General features: G+C 37.4%; 1 pseudogene; it reads left to right on the plus strand.

Moving 5' to 3' along the window:
- Positions 1 to 1,536: 1,536 nt before the first annotated feature.
- Positions 1,537 to 4,411, plus strand: LOC149209353 (DEAD-box ATP-dependent RNA helicase 15-like; annotated as a pseudogene).
- Positions 4,412 to 5,945: the final 1,534 nt, after the last annotated feature.

The raw sequence follows: 5,945 nt of genomic DNA on the forward strand, positions 1-5,945 counted from the left end.
TACAACAGCTCTAATAATATTTTGGACATTTTGTTGACTGCTGGATATTAAGCCAGATTATTACTAGAGTTTGACTATTTTGAGTGATTCGGCCTCTAATAAATTTTCCCATCACTGAAGAAGATGTGAATCACGCAATCCGGATCGCATAGAGAAGAAACCGTGATGTCCCGGATGTCCTGGATTTCAACCAGGTGGTTATATTTGTGAAGAGTGTGAAAAGGGCTTCTAAGCTATCCAAGCTGCTGGTGGGGTGCAGCTTTCCTTGTACCTGCATTCATTCTAGAATGCAGCAGGATGAAAGACTCATGAGATACAAAAGTTTCAAGGAGGGGAATAAGAGGCTTCTGGTTGCAACTGATTTGGTAGGCAGGGGAATTGACATTGAAAGAGTTAATATTGTTATCCACTATGACATGCTTGAGTCTGCAGATACTTATTTGCACAAGGTTGGAAGGGTTGGATGGTTTGGCACAAAGGGTCTTGCAATTACCTTTGTTTCTTCTACTTCTTCATGAGAGGAGGATGTGCTAAAGCAAGTTCAAGAACGTTTTGCAGTTGATATCAAGGCACTCCCAACACATATAGAAGCATCAACATACATGTCATCATAGCCATTGAAATCTTCTCTGGTGTCTGCAATAATTATCCTTCTCATTCATCTCAGTTTTGGCATGGTCTGGTTTTGTTTTCTGTTCATATGCCTTACCTTCATATGCCGGTTCTTCTACCAAATTTATTGCACTTCTAAATTTAGAAGAACCTTTCCTCCTCTAACTTCAATTAACAATTTTCTCTTCTACTTCTACTTAGGATATTTCTGCTTATTTTCAGGCCTTTACAAAGGCAAAGTCCTTAAATTAATGCCACCATTTCTGTTGCATTGTGGGTTGTAAAGTGCAGAAAATCATGGACTATTTTGTTCAAAGTTTCTTTTAACACATTCTAATCTCATGTTGTGTAGTTTAGAGTTTAGAATCAAGCCTCGTCACAAAGTTTTGAAATCTATTAGTGCAATGCAACCCTCGAAGCGTCTACCATGGAGAAAGTTGAAAGCACTTGGCACTAATAGTTACAATCTTTGGTAGGGAACCAAAGACTGCTAAGTCAGCTTTCATACAACTTATAGGTGGTTCTCTCAAATGTATTTTAAATATCACCCTATGAATTTGTCACCAATTGAAATGTAATAGTGACTACATGACATTTAATTAGTGTGGTTGATGCAGGGTTGGTGGAAAACATAACCAACATAGCCAGAAAAGGCAGTTCTCTCAAATGTACTTTAAATATCACCCTATGAAGTTGTCACCAATTTGAATGAGATGGGTATGTCTGTTGAACCTTAATTTATATAATTTCTGAGAGTGCTTTGAGACACACATGGCTGGTTTTCTGCATCATTATTTCATCTTTTACAGCAATAAAACCTCTTCTGCTATTTCATCATAAAGCTGCGCTTGTGCTTCATATTTTTAGTGAAAATGGCAAAACAAGGAGTAGACAATGTGGAAGAGTTGAAGAAAGAGATTTATAATGAAGAGCTCTTGGACTATGAAGAAGAGGAATTGGGCGCACAAGCATTGGAGGAACATTTTGCCACTGATGAAGCCTCCAAGAAAGGTTATGTGGGATTTCCAAATGAAGCCAGAGCTCCTTCGAGCAATTGTGGACTCTGGATTTGAACATCCCTCAGAAGTTCAGCACGAGTGCATTCCTCAGGCGATTCTGGGCATGGATGTACTCTGTCAGGCCAAATCTGGAATGGGGGAAAACAACAGTTTTCGTGCTTTCAACTCTGCAGCAGATCGAACCCACAGAAGGCCAAGTCTCTGCCCTAGTTTTGTGCCACACTAGAGAATTGGCATACCATATATGCCATGAATTTGAGAGGTTTATGACTCATCTGAAAGAATTGAAGGTTGTTGTATTCTATGGAGGCCTGCCTATCAAAACTCACAAGGCAATATTAAAAAATGAATCCCCCCAAATAGTTGTTAGGACCCCTGGAAGGATTCTGGCATTGGCAAAAGACAAGGATCTCAGTCTGAGAAATATCAGGCATTTTATTCTAGATGAATGTGACAAAATGCTGGAATCTTTGGACATGAGGAGAGATGTACAGGCCATTTTCACGATGACCCCTCATGACAAGCAGGTCATGATGTTTTCAGCCACACTGAGCAAGGAAATCAAGCCTGCCTACAAGAAATTCATGCAAGATCCTATGGAGATATATGTTGATGATGAGGCCAAGCTCGCACTTCATGGTCTAGTTCAGCACTATATAAAACTGGCTGAGGTAGAAAAGAACAAGAAGCTGACTGATTTGTTGGATGTCCTGGATTTCAACCAGGTGGTTATATTTGTGAAGAGTGTGAAAAGGGCTTCTGAGCTATCCAAGTTGCTAGTGGGGTGCAACTTTCCTTGTACCTACATTCATTCTGGAATGTAGCAGGATGAAAGACTGATGAGATACAAAAGTTTCAAGGAGGGGAATAAGAGGCTTCCGGTTGCAACTGATCTGGTAGGCAGGGGAATTGACATTGAAAGAGTTAATATCGTTATCAACTATGACATGCCTGAGTCTGCAGATACTTATTTGCACAAGGTTTGAAGGGCTGGATGGTTTGGCACAAAGGGTCTTGCAATTACCTTTGTTTTTTTTGCTTCTTCATCAGAGGAGGATGTGGTTAAGCAGGTTCAAGAACGTTTTGCAGTTGATATCAAGGCACTCCCAACACATATAGAAGCATCAACATACATGCCATCATGGCCATTGAAATCTGCTCTGGTGTCTGCAATAATTATCCTTCTCATTCATCTCAATTTTGGCATGGTCTGGTTTTGTTTTCTGTTCATAAAAACACAGCAGATTCATAAAATTGAAAGGAACAATGGTCATCAAGGCATTTGTAGATAGACCATCACAATTTCAGTCTTATCCATGACTAAGACATATTTGGTTTTTCTATGAGAGCCATGCGTGTTTTCTTCTATTCGTCCTAATTATACAAAAACCCATGTTTTGAGCTACAAATTTTACAACAAATTTGGATTTAGTGCAATTAAAAAGTAATCGATGGGAAAAATGATCATATTATCGAGTCATCAATGTCTATAATGGTCAAAATTGAAGATATATGCTTGGAATATCCCCAAAATTTACAATAAAATCTTTGAAATATGCATGTCAAGGAGCTTCCTTCTCACTAGTTATTTTGAGTGGAGCTTCAACCAATCTTGCACCCTTGCAAGGAATGTTCAGTTAGATTTTGGATGAAAGTAGTCATGTTATTCCACAGAAGCATGCTGTGGATATTGCTAAAGCAAACATTACAATGGTTGGATTACAAGAGGTTTCAAAACCTTGAATTTTACCTTTGCGATGTCTTTAGTTTTGTAATGTCATCTAAAAGTATAATGAAGGAAAGTATCCCTCATTCTTCTTATATTGGGCACTCCACAGATCAACATGGATTAGAAGCCACCTCTTAAACCATGGTATACTGAATTAATATTGAATGTGCAGGAAATAACAATTGATGCTTCTAGACATGCTATGCTGATAGCGAAAATGAGCATGGAAACAAACATTGGAGATATTGACAAAACTCGTCGATTGGTAGAGGAACCTGTAACACTTGAAAAATCCGCTCGGCTTACTCCAGAGGCCACCTATTATCGAAATCTTAATGACTTAGCATTTGTTATGTAAAAAATTATCGAAATCTTAATGACTTAGCATTTGTTATGTAAAAATATAAACTATATTTTTTTAGATACATTGCAAGTTGCAGCAACATTAACGGCTTTCGATTTCAAATTCTCTATATACTATTGCTGGGCAGCAATCTAGAGAAAACTTTGTACCCCAACATCCAGTATGTTCGAAACCTGTTCGGATCAGACATTGATGTATCCAAGGTAATGTTAGTGTTTTCTCTTTATTTTCTATTTTTGAAAGGCATTTTGTTTATTCATGTTTTCTTCAATGATTCTTTATATGTCACAATTCTTCTCGATGATTAGTTTCTGACTTGAGGTAAGATATTATGCCTGAAAGTCACTGTTGCACAAGTCACTTTTCATCTTTTTAAAAAAAACCTTCTAATTGTGATTATGTTCTTTTAGGTTTTAGTCTCTAAAGTTCTTCCAATGGATCCTTTATTCAACCTTCAAGTTGGCTCTCTGATCTGCAGTACATATTTTTTATTTATTTCATGAGTGTGCTGTAAATCTGTGGTTAACATTGTGTTTCAAACGAATGGGCAGAAATAAGATGTAAGATGGTGGAATTTACAATAATCTTGTATGCATAAACAATTTGACAGAAAACAGGCTTCATACAGATCCATCCTACAACAGCTCTGATAATATTTTGGACGTTTTGTTGACTGCTGCATTTTAAGCCAGAATATTACTGGAGTTTGACTATTTTGACCGATTCAGCCTCTAATAAATTCTCCCATCACTGAAGAAAATGTGGATCATACAATCTGGATCGCATAGAGAAGAAACCGTGATCTTGTTTGGCAGCTAGTCTTTCAACTTGATTTGCAAAATGTGGGTTTGCATGAGTCAACTTGGGCATATGAACTCCAAATGGATCATGCTTGCTCTGTAAATACCAATAAATCTTGGATCAGTATCAAAGGTCAACAGTGTAACATTCCAACCTTAAAACCCTGAAAGGCTACCTGAAATATGAGTTGTGAGAATTAAAGTAAAACAAATGGAACTTCAACATGTCAATCACACTATAACAAGGATCTTTTACTTGCAAATCTATTCCAAACACCAAAATTTCAGCCTTTTACCTGCAAATCGCTTACAAATAACAAAATTTCAACTTTTTACTTGCAAATCGATTCCAAACACTAAAACTCCATAGGCCGGAATTGATGATTTGAAAAGAAAAATGCGCACAAAGAAATGATGGATGACTAATCTTAAGACAAGTTCCTACATTGAAATCATAGAATGGGAAATCATGTGGGAAGCAGTGGTGGTTATCTCTGCATCAGGTAGTTGATTTATAAGAACATCCCCATTAAAGGCGGAAATTACCGATGCCATAGGCACAACAGCAAGTGCTACCAACAGGGCATGCATAACAGTCATCGCACTTTGCTGGAGGTGTGACTGGAGAGGGAGGGGAAAAGTATTCAGACAGAGATCACACTGACTTTTAACCAGAGAAAAACCCTCTCAGAAATTGAAAAAATCCAATGTATATTCATAAAAGACATGCATTTGCGTGCTTGTCACTTGTGGCTTCTAGTTTAAGTTGCTCCAATGATATATTGTTAATCTCTATTCGGCTTGGTCTCCATTATTCACGCACTATTTTTGCGTTTTCAAACTTCAGGGAGATGACAAGTGTAAAAGAAGTCTTAACTATAAAACAAGCTAAATGTAATCTTTGTTCCCTTTAGTCATACCTCAAAGAATATATTATATTCAACGAGAAAGAGTCTACATATCTGCCATGAATCTATTCACATTATTCATGCGCTATTTTTGCCTTTCAAACTTCAGAGGTGGCGATAAGCGTAGAAGTAGTTTCAAAGTTGAGACATTTTAACATTAACTTCAATAAGAATCAGGTACACAAATTTTACCAATTGAGGTCATGCATCTGACACATAAGAACAATCGTGACTCCCATAAACGAATGGGCAAAAATAAGATGTAAGATGGTGGCATTTACAATAATCTTGTATGCATAAACAATTTGACAAAAAACCGACTTCATACAGATCCATCCTACAACAGCTCTGATAATATTTTGGACATTTTGTTGACTGCTGGATTTTAAGCCAGATTATTACTGGAGTTTGATTGTTTTGAGCGATTCGGCCTCTAATAAATTCTCCCATCACTGAAGAAAATGTGAGTCACGCAATCCAGATCGCATAGAGAAGAAACCGTGATCTTGTTTG

This window comes from Pinus tabuliformis, chromosome 1_2 (genome assembly GCF_031772625.1).
Source record: "Pinus tabuliformis cultivar Carrire ecotype Pingquan chromosome 1_2, CPIR1, whole genome shotgun sequence".
Lineage (NCBI taxonomy): Eukaryota > Viridiplantae > Streptophyta > Pinopsida > Pinales > Pinaceae > Pinus > Pinus tabuliformis.